Source organism: Myxocyprinus asiaticus, chromosome 48 (genome assembly GCF_019703515.2).
Source record: "Myxocyprinus asiaticus isolate MX2 ecotype Aquarium Trade chromosome 48, UBuf_Myxa_2, whole genome shotgun sequence".
NCBI lineage: Eukaryota > Metazoa > Chordata > Actinopteri > Cypriniformes > Catostomidae > Myxocyprinus > Myxocyprinus asiaticus.
Genome location: NC_059391.1, coordinates 2994852 through 3010979, shown reverse-complemented (window position 1 = coordinate 3010979; position 16128 = coordinate 2994852).

Sequence of the window (16128 nt, the reverse complement as noted above, 5' to 3'; positions counted from 1 at the left end):
CCCAGAGATTTGATATACTGTGTGGTGTGAGGCAGGGCTGCCCAATCTCTCCTTTTTTATTCTTATTAGTTACAGAGTTGTTATCTGTGAGCATTGTTCAGAATCGAGAATTGAAAGGAATCTCTGTTTTTGGGAGGGAAATTAAGATTTCACAGCTGGCTGACGACACTATGTTGTTTTTAAAAGATGAAAAGCTTGTGTCAAAGGCTTTAGATTTAATCAATCAGTTTTCTTGTGCTTCTGGTTTAAAATTAAATATTTCAAAATGTGAGATCATGCCTGTTCGTTTGAATTATGACTCAATAGAAAATATTCCTGTTAAATCCACGGTTAAATACCTAGGCATTGATAATACAAAATATCTTTTGGCGAGACAAAACCTAAACTTTTTAACTAGGATAATTAAATCTAAAAACATTCTTAATATCTGGCTACAAGGGGTCCTATCGTTATATGGCAGAGTCCTCCTGTCAAAGGCTGAAGGTCTTTCTCATTTTGTATATCCATCACTATCTTTATTTGTTGAGAATAAAATTGCTAAAAAATTAATAATATTTTTTTAGATTTCATTTGGAAAAAGAAAACACAAATTAAAAAAATAAGTGCTCTTCAACTGCAGAGTGGATGGAGGTATTGATTTCTTAGATTTTTCTGACATGATTAAAATCTTTAAAATGAATTGGCTTAAAAGATGTCTGGCAAATCCAAAATCCATTTGGTATTTCATCCCCAACCATATTTTTGATAAAATTGGTAGCCTTTCCTTTATTTTGAAATGTAATTATTTACCTTCTAAGCTACCTATTGCTTTGTCCAAATTGATATATATATATATATATATATATATATATATATATATATATATATATATATATATATATATGTTCTATAGCCTATCTATATCTGTACTATATCTACAGCTGTTCTTTATAGTATATCTTTTATATATCTACAGTTGTATCTATAAATCTGTTTTATAGCTTGTCTGTACCTGTCCTCTATCTTTATCTGTTTTATGCCCTTAATTTATTTTTTATATCTATACTTATATCTACAGCCTGTGTTCTATAGCCTATCTATACATGTCCTATGTTTACATCTGTTCTATACTTAAACAATATTTATATGTATATATTTACATGTTCTATAGTCCACCTATACCTGTCCTATATACTGTATATAGTATATATGTTCTATAGTCTATATATACTTGTCCTATAGCCATATCTCCGCTATATCAATAGCATTTGTTCTATCAGGGCCCATTTAAGGCAACATAGGCAAGCGCCTAGGGCAGCATCGCTTCAGGGGCGCCGATCTACCGAGCCAGTAAGTGTGTGTTCAATCTGTGTCGAACAAAATGCAAACAAACTGGAGGGTCTCGTCTAGGTTGCCAAATGGGGTAGGACCGGCACTGTGTTCTATACTTATATCAATAGCCTGTCTATACCAGTTTTATCTATATCTGTTCTATAGCCTATCTATTCCAGTTCTATATCTATAGTGCATTAGTTCTACATCTATACTTATATCTATGTGTATGTTCTATAGCCTATCAATAACGAGCCTACATCTATATCCGTCCTAAATCTAGTATATCTGTTCTATAGCCTACACTGTAAATTATTTTTGTTGTTTTGACAATATTATTGCTGTATTTTCCACCATGCCTTACTGTAGAAATGTAACAAGTCAGGAGAGAATGGAGGATCTAAATGCAGCGTCTTTAATAGAAACAAAAGATGAACCACGTAACTCAAATAAAAACGAAAACAAAACACAGGGAACCCGGTACAGAACATGAAAATACAAGTGAAGACTGACAAGGGAAACAGGGAAAACAAGGGCTTAAATACACAGGGGCAAACAAGGGAATGAGGAACACCTGTGGAAACAATCAGGGGAAAACCAATCATAAAATGAAACTACAAAAAGGACTACAAACTAACAGGAAACAGGAACTAAACAAGAATTTCAACGTAAGTCAATATAAAAAACAGGGAATATGTGTCAGAGCCCCCCTTTTAAGGAGCAGATTCCAGATGCTCCAAAAAAAAATAAAAAAAAATAATAATAATTATAATTGCCCATGGGGTGTGGGGGTAAATAGGCAGTTCAAGGGGGCACAAGGGGAGCAGAGGAAAAAGGCAAAGTCAGGGGGCTTGAAAGCAATGTAGAGCCAGAGGGATGGAGAGCCAGGGTGACGCTGCAGGCTCGGAGGACCAAGTAGACCAGAGCAGATCAGGCGGATGGCCAGGAGACCAGGGAGACGACCTCAAGGTGGGGACAGGGTCAGGAGTCCTGGGAGGCGGCCGCAGGACCGAGACAGTGTCAGGAGGCCTGGGAGGCGGCCGCAGGACCGAGACAGGTTCAGGAGGCCTGGGAGGCGGCTGCAGTGCCGAGACAGGGTCAGGAGGCCTGGGAGGCGGCTGCAGTGCCGAGAGGCCTTCATACAGCAAACACCAGGATGCTCATGGTGCAAATCATCTAGCAGTCTGTGTCTGTATTTGGGTGATATTACTACATGCATCCCACACAGCACACATCCTTGATCCTCAGACAACTCATGTTGGCATATAAAGTATGGCTATAGGCTCTCCTCCAACACATAGTTGGGCCAGCCATTTACGGTGCAATTCCACACCTTGCATGGTACTGGATCTTTCTTTGTGGCCTGTGCAATGTCCTTAGTACACATAGGCAGCTCTCCAACATGAGACAAGTCAAATATACTTGCCTCATCACCCGTACAGTCTTTTTCAGCTCTAGGTAGCCTGGACATGGTGTCCGCATTCATGTGGTCAGCTGACTTTCGGTACTCAATGTTGTAGTTATACGCCATGAGAATTAAGGCCCATCTCTGCATTCTGAGGGCAGCTAGGTTGAGTATTGCTGCTTTTGGCCCCAGGATTGCAAGCAGAGGCCCGTGGTCGGTTATAAGTGTGAACTTTCGTCCGTAGATGTATTTATGGAACGTTTTGACTCCATAGATGATTGTCAGTGCCTCTCGCTCAATTTGGGCATACTTTTATTCTGCCTCGGACAGCGTGAAAGACGCAAAAGCTATTGGGCGCTCTTTTCCATTTTCCATGAAATGAGAAATTACAGCCCAACGCCATAAGGCAAGGCATCACAGGCCAACTTGAGTGGTTTTCTAGCATTATAGTGCACGAGTGCTGTACGGCTGAGCAGTAGCTGTTTTGCTCTCTCAAACGCTTCATCACAGGCAGCTGTTCAGTGCAAGTTTTTCTCTTTTTTAACAGAACATGCCACAGCTGGAGTAGTTCTGGAGAAAATGACCATAATAATTGAGTATACCCAGGAATGACCGTAGTTCAGTGATATTGTTTGGTTTAGGTGCACTGATAATTGCGGCAACCTTTTCTTCAGTAGGATGCAACCCCTCCTTGTCAATGCGGTGTCCTAGATATTCCACATTACTTTCCATGAATTTACACTTTGAGATTTTGACTCTCAGTCCATATCTCTCCAGTCTGGTAAGCACCACATCCAGCCTCCTGATGTGCTCATCTTTTGAGTTGGCCGTGATAAGGATGTCATCCAGAAAACATGTGACATGGTCCAGTCCCTGTAATATTTGATCCATGACTACTTCTAGTATTTATGGTAAGGTATTTGTCTGAATCAGCATCCAATTTCAGTTGCTGGTAAGCATGTGCCAGATCAAGTTTACTGAACAATGTCCCTCAAGCCAAGGTCGTAAACAAGTCCTCTGTGTTTGGCAATGGGTAGGTCTCCTCGTCCAGACTCTGATTTATAGTGACTTTATAATCACCACATATGCAGATGGACTTGTCACTTTTTGGAATAACTACAATGGGTACTGCCCATTCACTCCTCTCAGACTTTGAGATTATGCCCATTTTTTCAAGCTCATTTTCCACTGCTTCTCTTAGAGCATAAGGAACTGGTCTAGCTTTCTGAAAAATGGATTTTGCATTTGCTCTGATTCAGATGGTAGCTTGGAACTCTTTTATTGCACTAGGCTCGTCTGAAAACACCTTTGGTTGTTGCTGCAGCACTGATTTTAAGGCTGGGTCCTCTCAGTCACCTCAGCTTTTTCAACCATGAAAATGTTCTGCCAATTTAACTGAATTTTCTCAAGCCAATTTTGGCCCAGTAAGGATTGCCCGTTTCCTTTTACAATTATCAAAGGCAGCTTCAAATTCTGCTTTTCATAATGTACTGGCACATTCATACATCCAAGCAATGGAATCCTCTCACCTGAGTATGTGGTTAGCTAAAGGCTTGTTTTGTTCAATGGCATGAAAAATCCATGCTGCTTTTAATTGCCCTTTCCCCCTCTTAGGAAAAGATTTTGCTTCTCGCACTGCATTCACTGATGGCACATTCTTTGTCTTTCCTGCAAATTCAAGCATGTTCCATGAGGCCAACTCCATTGATGATGCAATTTCACATTCCTGGTTGAACGTTAATTCTTTTTGACTCCGCAATTTGCATTGCATTGATTCCGAATTTAGTCCACTCACAAATTTGTCTCTTAATGCATCACCCAAATACTGTCCAAAAGCACAATTAACTGATAATTGTCTCAAAGCCACAACATGATCTGCCACTGACTCACCCTCTTTTTGGTTCCATTTCTGGAAGCGAAAATGTTCCGCAATAACCAGTAATGTGCTAAAAGCACTATTTTTAGCTCATCATACAACTTGGATCTCGGTTTCGTCGTCGTGAAGAAAATTTCTCAACAGTCCATAAGTTTCCGCACCGATAACTGAGAGACCTTTTTCTCAGTTGCGACATCGTTGGCTAGCATTCACTGTTCAAAACGCTCCAGGTATCTATACCTGTCCTATATCTACATATGTTCTACAGTATAGCATATATACTTGTCCTATATATATATACAGTTTATCGATTATATTATATATGTTCTACAGTATAGCTTATACTGTATATTTGTCCTTTATACTGTACATGTATACAGTTTATCGATTCCATATCTATACATGTTCTATAGTTTATCTATACCTGTCCTATATCTAAATATGTTCTACAGTATAGCTTATACTGTATATTTGTCCTTTATACTGTACATGTATACAGTTTATCGATTCCATATCTATACATGTTCTATATAGTTTATCTATACCTGTTCTATATCTATGGTATATTTGTTTTAAATATATACCTATATCTAAATATATTTTATATCTATACTTGTATATATGACCTATAGCCTATCGATACTTGCCCGATATGTACAAAACAGTCTGTTCTACATTTAATCTGTTCTATTTTCCTACATCTTTATATACAGAGAGACAGAAACAGATGGATGCGCCATGCAGCTGAATGCATCTGTATGAAATGAGGATCCAGCAAAAATAATTTAGCCTCTTCTAGTATAGCCCATTGCACAATCCACTGTCTGATCTCTATGATGCCTCTTCTATCAGAATCAGAATCAGAATGAGCTTTATTGCCAAGTATGCTTACACATACAAGGAATTTGTCTTGGTGACAGGAGCTTCCAGTGTACAACAATACAAAAACAGCAGCAAGACATAGATAATAATAAAAAATAAAAAATAATTATACACATACGTACATACACACACAGACACACATACACATACATATACGTAGTGGAAATCTAATACAAATCTGTTATCTGTTATGTACAGTGCAAATGTTTTTTTTTTTTTTTAATGGGCAGTTTGAAGGCCATAAATACCCAATACATGTTGCAGGACAATAACACAAGTGCACTGATTAAATATATTAAATGCACTTTAAGTCCCTTTAGATAAAGGCATCTGCCATATGACTACATGTAAATGTACTACTAACAAACATCAGAATACATGAAATGTGAGCAATCACAGAGAGAATTTACACACTCTGATTGTATCTGCAGTATTATTAGACACTCTTTGTTCAGGTGAAATCACACCAGGCATCACACAGATCCTCTTCCTCAACATGATCCACAAAAAAATAACTTAAGTATTGCACAGGAGGATCAGAAAACCATGTTGTAATGTCGTGCACTACATTTGCCACACAACAGCAGACATCAGGAACCAGAATTTAGGATCTCTTTGGACATCAAACACAATTTATCTATATGCTATTGTATTTGCGAAAGGATCATTTCTGTTTGTGTAATATACTGATTTCAATCTCAGAACATTTATAGTTTATAAATGTCTAATAATGTAACTGGAACCTATATCTCTCAGTTAAACTGAACTAATTCAATGTACATTAAACATGTGGGGAATAAAATTGTTTCAAATAGTTTGAGATGAAGTACTGCATGTCACACTGCTGTCACTGTTTGACATGTCATGTCAACTGCTCTCTTATACTTTTGCCATAAATAATTGATGTGTTCAGTTGAGTTATGACAACGGAGAGATGTCATGTTTCTGACTGTGTTTTGACATGAGCGACTGCACAACAAGGAAAGAGTTTCTTCACAGAGAACATTTGTCACAGACACAGCCAGAGCTGATAAATATTTCACTATGATTTCCATGCCTCTATCAAGAGGCCCGTGGCACAAACCGGAAGCAATTCTCTTACAGTTATTTTGGTCTGCAGTGCTGGCATTGAGAACACACAGGTGTGCAAACTTCAAGATGAGTGTAGGATAGGTGCACACACATCCACAGTGATGGATTTCACACATTTCAACATCCTGAAGTACAAAAGAACGTAAAGATTTGGATGAAGGGGAAAATGAATAATAAAAATAAATAAATAATAACCCACTGAACTAAGATTGCAGACACAGTTCATCCAAAACTGGTCAGGAATGACATTAGGGAATTTTCCTTTTTGATTGAACTATACCTTTATTTCATATACAGTTGTGGCCACAAATATTGGCACCCTTGGTAAATATGAGAAAAGAAGGCTGTGAAAAATATATACTTATTGTTTATCCTTTTGATCTTTCGTTCAAAATATTAACAAAAATCTATCCTCAAATAGATATCAAACAATTCCAAACACAACACAAGTTTTATCAAAAAACAAATATTTTTGTCAAATATATGTGACACAATTGTTGGCACCCTTTTATTCAATACTTTGTGCAACCTCCCTTTGCCAAGATAACAGCTCTGAGTCTTCTCTTATAATGCCTAATGATGTTGGAGAACACCTGGCAAGTGATCTGAGATCATTCCTCCATACAGAATCTCTCCAGATCCTTCAAATTCAGAGGTCCATGTTGGTGGACTCTCCTCTTCTTTTTTTTTTTATTTCTTTTCTGGAGCTTGACAGTCATGGTTATCTATTTTTTTATGTATCTTAAAAATAATTTTAATATTTTAATAAATATAATAATAACAATACAACAATCTTCCATTTTCATATGGGGTACGAAATATTTTAAAGATTTACACATTTCAATTTAATAACAAATTCCCATCACATTGTTGAATTGTATAGGCTAATCTTTAACTAAATTAAATTAATATAACTAAAAATATTTAAATAAATAATAATAATGATTAACAAAATTAAAGTAATAAAACTTATTTTTTATAAAAATACATAAAATATTTATTAATAATAAATAAATATAATTATTATTATATATTACTCAATTACATATGATGCAAATTTGTTGTTATTTTAATGTGTAATACCTAAAAATGTATTTTTTGAGTGCACACTGAAAAATAATTTTAAGATTTACACATTTCAATTTCATTATAAATTAAAAATGTAATTAAAGATTATGTATTTTGTTAAAAATTAAGTTTTTATTAATTTAATTTTGTTAAGAAATTGAAATGCTAAAAATGTAAGGGGCGGACGTGACGCCATGCGAGAGACAGACGCGTGAGACACGAGCTCTGCGAACTTTGCTAGTTTTTTAATTATTTTCATGTTGTGATCCGGTGAGATTCGATACACCCAATTACATTCTTGCTCTTTGAGGTAAATATGGCAAAGAAGTCAAAATCCTCAGACTCTGGAGACATTAAAAGACACTTACGTGTTCAAGCTTAGGCTTATGACGGGACTGCGGACCGGAGACTCGATTTGGACGGCACGTCGGGAGCAGATATTCAGCGTCAGCTGTCCAACATGTCGGTGATGCTGACGAAGGTTCTTGCTGACTTGGAGGATCTCGCTGTAATACGTCGATCGATTACGAAGATGGAAACAAAATTCTCAGAGTTGTTTACAAGAGTGACAGAAGTTGAAAAACGAATCGATTATCTTGAGTCATCGGAAAGGGAATTAACCACTAATCCGCCCGCGTCCAAAACAGACTTTCAGAATTAATTTCGGAAAAACTGGAATATTTCGAAAGTATGAGCCGAAGGAATAACATACGAATTGTTGGAATTCCTGAACATGAAGAGGGCAGAGATATGGTGAAATTCCTGGACGAGTTTTTCCCGAGTCTGCTCGACATAACAGGCCACAAGCTGGAAATCGAGCGAGCTCACAGAGTGCCTGCTCAGAGAACTGCTGAGGGAGATAGGCCTCGATGCATTCTGGCCAAATTTCTGAAATCATCCGATAAAGATCTCGTGTTGCGCCAGGCGAGGAGCAAAGGAAAGCTTTCTTGGAAGAACCATAATATTTTCTTGTTCCCGAACTTTGCGAATTCCACAAGAGAGAAACGCGATCGGTTCAAGGAATACAAGAAACTCTTACATCAGAAAAAGATCTCATTTGCTCTGTTGTTCCCGGCCAAACTGAGAATAGAAACAAAGAATGGTCGCAAAGTATTATAGTCCAAAACAGGCACTCTCCTTTATAAATACATTGGAGTAAGCCACTTGATGTTTCTTATGTTAGTGGACTGATTCGCGGTTTAGGAACTCTATTATCTGAGGAAGCTGGGTGCCATTCTTGTTTCTTTTTGTGTTGACTCCACCTAGCGGCTGGAGTTTGTTTTATGGCATGACTCCAAGAAATTTTGAGATTGAGAGATTTTGCATTGATGGAAGATTTTTTTTTACACTGAAGTTCCCGGCCAGATCGAGAATGGACACTTTGGATGACCACAGGATATATATATGCTCACATAAAGGACGTCTTTTTTAAAGTTGATGGGCTGAGTAAGTTATGGTGTTTTTTTTGTTTTTGTTTTTTGTTTGTTTTTTTGCACGGCCTCCATGTTAGTTTGGCTCTTGATCATCGGAGGAAACGGGATACAGGTTTTGTTTTTCGCGCTGGCTCTGCCTAACAGCTGGAGCTTGTTTTGTGGAATTACACAACTTCGGGACAGTTGTGGTTAAATATGTTTGTTCTTTGTGCTTATGCCTCCTAGTAGAATGATTACCTCATCTGCTGCACTCATAACAGCCAGTTCACTGAACACTTGTTTGTCTGTCCGAGGAAACTGAACGGTTTTATATCAGCTGGAGTTTATTTTGAGGAGGAACACACCTTCAAGACAGTTCTGTGAATGAATCTACATGTTTTTTCTGTTATCCTGCCTGTTGGCTGGGGTCTGTTTTACAAAGTATTTTCTGTTCTTGTAATTGTGTCTCAAAATTTGTGCAGAAGCACCAGACTCGAGCATTCCGATGGCAAAGTTGTCGCGGGGACTCTCGTCGGCGTACATGGACTCTTTGAGTTTAAAGGGATTGTTGCCAGTTGGCACTTTCGTGCGCGGGGTTAATGCGCACGTTTTACTTTTTTCTGTTTGTTTTGTTCCGGGGGAAGTTTGGGGTTTGATTGTTGCATTAATGGGGAATGTGGTCTGTATAATTTTGTTTTTGACACACTCATTTTTTTTTATTTTTTATTATATCAATATGTCAAATGTTAATATGAATGGATTATCTCTCTCCACATGGAATGTAAATGGGTTGGGGCACCCCATAAAAAGAAGGAAGGTTATTTCTGTTCTTAAGCGTAAGAAATATGATATAGTGTTTCTTCAAGAAACGCATCTTTCCCTGCAAGAAGCTGAAAAATTTGGGAAGATATGGGGTGGGCATGTTTTCTTTAGTGCTGGCTCAAGTAAGAGCAGGGGAGTCATTATATTGATTAATAAACATCTACAATTCAAATGTCTCAAACAGATTAAAGATAAATTAGGAAGAGTCATTGTTGTGTTAGGAGAAATTCAGGGGCAAAGGATGATTTTGGCTAATATTTACACACCTAACACTGATGAACAGGGCTTTTTTATAGATCTTGAAGGGATGTTGCAAGCTGCTGGCACCCCTCATGATATAATATTGGGAGGAGACTTTAATCTTTTGATGGACTCAGTCCTTGATCACAGTGAAGCAAAAGTGTGTAAGCCCCCTAGAGCTACATTGACACTTCACAAGATCTGTAAAAATCTTGGTCTTGTAGATATCTGGCGTCTTTTGAACCCATCTGGTAGAGACTATAAATTTTTTTCATCAGTTCATAAGATTTACTCTAGAATAGATTTTTTTTTTTTATATCGAAGTCCCTCATTTCATCTGTTGTTGATTGCTCAATTGGAAATATCTTAGTCTCAGATCACGCCCTGGTGAGTTTAAAGATATTGCCACATACAGAGAAAAGGAAATCATATAATTGGCGCTTTAATGTATCCCTTTTGCAAAATCCTGATTTTCAACAAATGTTAAAGACTGCAATCAGTGTCTATATGGAGACCAACTGGTCCTCAGTATCCTCTGTGGGCACTTAAGGCGGTTCTTAGGGGCAGGATCATACAGTATGCCTCATTTATCAAAAAATTCAAAGCATGAGAACTTGTGGAGTTGGAAGGAAATATTAAAAGTGCCGAGGCAGAGCTGAAGCGCCGTATGTCATCTGATGGCCTAAGAGAATTGACCCGATTGAAATACAGGTATAATACTATTCTGTCACAGAAAGTGGAGTTTTGGTTGTTCAGGGCAAGACAGTCGTACTTTGAGTCAGGGGACAAAGCAGGGAAGCTTTTGGCTAGATATATTAAGCAGAGAGAGTCTTTTTCTACTATTCCCTCAGTGAAATCTGCTGGTGGTGAAATTTATACCTCAGCCATTGATATTAATAATGCTTTTAAAGAATTCTATCTTGATCTCTATAGTTCCACGTCTTCGTCTACTGATGATGATATTAGGAACTTTGTGGAACCATTAGATCTTCCTAAACTGATGAATGAGCAAAAAAACTCTTTTGATTCTGAGATAACCTTGGAGGAACTTGACGAGGTAATCAAGTCCCTACCTACTGGTAAGGCTCCGGGGCCAGATGGTTTTGCCGCTGAATTTTTTAGATCCTATGCTATAGAACTGGCTCCACTTTTGTTAGAAGTTTATGCTGAATCATTAAAGAATGGAAAGCTTCCTCCAACCATGACACAAGCCCGGATCAGTCTGATTCTTAAAAAGGACAAAGATCCAAGCGAGTGTAAAAGTTACTGTCCAATTTCCCTGATCCAGCTAGACGTAAAAATTCTGGCAAAAATTTTGGCTAACCGATTAAGTAAGGTTATGACATCTCTCATACATATAGATCAGGTGGGGTTTATTTGGGGCCGCAGCTCTTCTGACAACATTAGGCATCTCATCAACATCATGTGGTCAGTGGCGAATGATCAGACTCCGGTCGCTGCCATCTCACTTGACGCCGAAAAGGCATTTGATATGGTAGGGATTATCTTTTTAAGATTTTGGAAATATATGGGTTCGGGAGTATGCTTATTGGTTGGATTAAGTTACTTTATAAACACCCTGTAGCAGCAGTACAAACAAATGGATTAATTTCAGATTATTTTATTCTGGATAGGGGCACCCATCAGGGCTGCCCTCTTTCCCCATTATTGTTCTGTCTTGCCCTGGAACCATTAGCAGCCGCGATAAGAAAAGATGATGATTTTCCAGGGGTGATGGCGGGAGGTGTGGCGCATAAGCTTCTGCTTTATGCAGATGATATTTTATTATTCGTCTCCGACCCCACTAGATCTATGCCTTGCCTCCACAGAATGATTAATTCCTTTTCCAAGTTCTCAGGATACAAAGTCAATTGGTCTAAATCCGAAGCTTTGGCTTTGACAGCATACTGTCCAGTAACGGCCTTCCAGCCAGGTGCCTTCCAGTGGCCCAAACAGGGCATTAAGTATTTGGGCATTTTATTCCAAACAAATTTGTCTGATTTAGTCAGAGTTAATTTTGACCCTTTAATAAAACGGTTTTCGAGCGATGTAGACAGGTGGGTTTCATTACATTTATCGATGATTGGGAAGGTTAATGTTATTAAAATGAACTGTATTCCAAAATTTAACTACTTGCTACAGTCTCTCCCTGTAGATGTCCTCCTCTCTTATTTTAAGCAATTTGATGGCATAGCGAAGTCTTCCATTTGGAGTGGTAAGCGCCCCAGACTACATTTCAATAAATTACATAGGCCGATTGACAAAGGTGGGCTAGGCCTACCAAAGATTTTGTTTTATTATTATGCATTCGGTCTCAGACATTTGGCTCATTGGTCACTTCCACCTGAGAGAGCCCCTCCCTGGTTCTGCATTGAACAAGAACTCCTTGCCCCTATTTTGCCATTGCACAGCCTTTCCATCAAACTAAATAGAGAAGTTAAATCGCACCCCATTATTTCACATTTACACTCAGTATGGACAAAAGTGTCCAGAGTGTTTAATTCAGATATGTATCTAAATGTTGCCTCGAGCCTATGGCTAAACCCCAAACTATGCATTGCGAGGGGGGTTAATTCACTCAGTGATCTTTACGAGAGCGGTGTGATGAGATCCTTTGAAAATCTGGTTCAATATTTTGGGATCCCCAGATCTCAGTTTTTTAGGTATCTTCAGTTACGCCATTTGCTCTGTACTATCTTTGGGAGTAGCATACACCCCCCTAAAGCAGCAGATACTCTAGGAGTAGTGATTTCTGCTTTTGGAAAAGGCCATGAGGCATCAGTGTATTACTCCATATTAATTCAGAGTCTGGGGGATGGAGTCTCAACCACTCTCGAGATTATGGGAGAAAGATTTACACCTGGAATTGGAGGAGAGAGAATGGGCTAGGATTTTAAAAAACATAAAAACTGCATCGAGAGATGCAAGGGTGCGCCTTATACAATTCAAGATTTTACATAGGTTCTATTGGACCCCCTCTAAATTGTATATGCTTGGTCTTAAAGACACACCCACCTGCTGGCGATGCTAATCAGAGGAAGGAGACATGGCCCATGTTTTTTGGTGGTGCGCTGAGATTCAGGAATTTTGGTTGAAGGTACAGAGTGTTCTGTGTGACGTGTTGGGCATTCGGATTTCGTTTTGCCCCAGACATGTTTTGGGTGATGGGGCGGTCATCGACTTAGGTGATAAATACATAAATAATTGGATCCTCACTAGTGCGATGATAGGCAGGCAGATTGTTTTAAGGGGTTGGAAGTCGGTGGGAGCACCCTCAATTCGGGAGTGGTGCGAAGAGATGGGAAGGGTGGCAGCCTTCGAAGAGGTATCATGTAGAAGGCTGGGGATATGGGATTCTTTTATTGGGAAATGGGGTAGATATTTGACATTTTTGGGGGGCTCTCGCAGTGGGTCTGTGGAGAAAGAGGTATAGTTTAGATTTGTATGTTTATTATAGGTGTATGTGTATGTATGTGTGTGTATATATACACTATATTGCCAAAAGTATTCGCTCATCTGCCTTTAGACGCATATGAACTTAAGTGACATCCCATTCTTAATCCATAGGGTTTAATATGACGTCGGCCCACCCTTTGCAGCTATAACAGCTTCAACTCTTCTGGGAAGGCTTTCCACAAGGTTTAGGAGTATGTTTATGGGAATTTTTGACCATTCTTCCAGAAGCGCATTTGTGAGGTCAGACACTGATGTTGGACGAGAAGGCCTGGCTCGTAGTCTTCGCTCTAATTCATCCCAAAGGTGCTCTATCGGGTTGAGGTCAGGTCTCTGTGCAGGCCAGTCAAGTTCTTCCACACCAAACTCGCTCATCCATGTCTTTATGGACCTTGCTTTGTGTACTGGTGCGCGGTCATGTTGGAACAGGAAGGGGCCATCCCCAAACTGTTCCCACAAAGTTGGGAGCATGGAATTGTCCAAAATCTCTTGGTATGCTGAAGCATTCAAAGTTCCTTTCACTGGAACTAAGCGGCCAAGCCCAGCTCCTGAAAAACAACCCCACACCATAATCCCCCCTCCACCAAACTTCACAGTTGGCACAATGCAGTCAGACAAGTACCGTTCTCCTGGCAACCGCCAAACCCAGACTCGTCCATCAGATTGCTAGATGGAGAAGCGTGATTCGTCACTCCAGAGAACGCGTCTCCACTGCTCTAGAGTCCAGTGGCGGCGTGCTTTACACCACTGCATCCGATGCTTTGCACTGCACTTGGTGATGTATGGCTTGGATGCAGCTGCTCAGCCATGGAAACCCATTCCATGAAGCTCTCTATGCACTGTTCTTGAGCTAATCTGAAGGCCATATGAACTTTGGAGGTCTGTAGCGATTGACTCTGCAGAAAGTTGGCGACCTCTGCGCACTATGCGCCTCAGCATCCGCTGACCCCGCTCTGTCATTTTATGTGGCCTACCACTTCGTGGCTGAGTTGCTGTCATTCCCAATCACTTCCACTTTGTTATAATACCACTGACAGTTGACTGTGGAATATTTAGTAGCGAGGAAATTTCACAACTGGACTTGTTGCACAGGTGGCATCCTATCACAGTACCACGCTGGAATTCACTGAGCTCCTGAGAGCGGCCCATTCTTTCACAAATGTTTGTAGAAGCAGTCCGCATGCCTAGGTGCTTCATTTTATACACCTGTGGCCATGGAAGTGATTGGAACACCTGAATTCAATTATTTGGATGGGTGAGCGAATATTTTTGGCAATATAGTGTATATATATATATATATGTGTGTGTATATGTTTATGTATGTATGTGTATGTGTGTATGTATGTGTATATATATATATATATATATATATATATATATATATATATATATATATGTGTGTGTGTGTGTGTGTGTGTGTGTATGTATGTTTGTGTATGTATGTATGTATATGTATATATTTATTTATTATTTTATTCTCTGTAAATGTGTGTACTTATGTAAGACCACTGGGATGTTTGTTTGGGGTGGGGTTCTTGATCGGGGAGGGGAAGTAGTGGGTGTTAATGTCGATTCACTGTATATATGTTTTTTTCTTTCTTTTGAAAATTAATAAAATGTTAATCACAAAAAAAAATTTCATATACAGAGAGGCCAAAATATTGGCACCCTTGGTAAATATGAGCAAAGAAGGCTGTGAAAACAAATCTGCATTGTTTATCCCTTTGATCTTTCATTCAAAAAATTCACAAAAATCTAACCTTTAATTGAAAACAATTTAAATAGGGGAAATATCTCATTATTAAATAAATATTTTTTTCCAAATCACGTTGGCCACAATTATTGGCACCCCTAAAAATTCTTATGAGTAAAATATATCTTAAGTATATTCCCCTTCATATTTACAATTTTTTAGTGCACCTGGGTGACTAGGAACATTAAATTGTTCAGCCATGACTTCCTGTTTCACATGGGTATAAATATGAGGTAACACACAAGCCAAATTCCCTTAATCATCAATCACAGTGGGTTACACTAAAGAATATAGTTCTGATGTGCAGCAAAAGGTTGTTGAGCTTCACAAAATGGGAAGTGGCTATAAGAAAATAGCCAAAGCCAAATCTTAAGAATCGGCCTGGAAGAGGACGTGTGTCTTCTATATTGTCTCCACACACAGTTGAGGAGGATGGTTCAAGTGGCCAAAGAATGTCCAAGGATCACAGCTGGAGAATTGCAGAATTGGGGTCAGACAGTCTAAAAAAAAAAATATCAGACATCATCTACATCACCACAAGTTGTTTGGGAGGGTTTCAAGAAAAAAAAAAGTCTCTGCTCTCATCCAACAACAAACACAGGTGTCTTCAGTTTACCAGACACTACTAGAACTTCAAATGGGACCGGGTTCTATGGTCAGATGAAACAAAAAAAAGAGCTTTTTGGCAGCAAATGCCAGAGATGGGTTTGGCACACACAGAGATGAAGAAGTACCCAATGCCCACGGTTAAATGTGGTGCTGGATCTTTAATGTTGTGGGGATGTTTTTCTGCCAGAGGTCCTGGACATCTTGG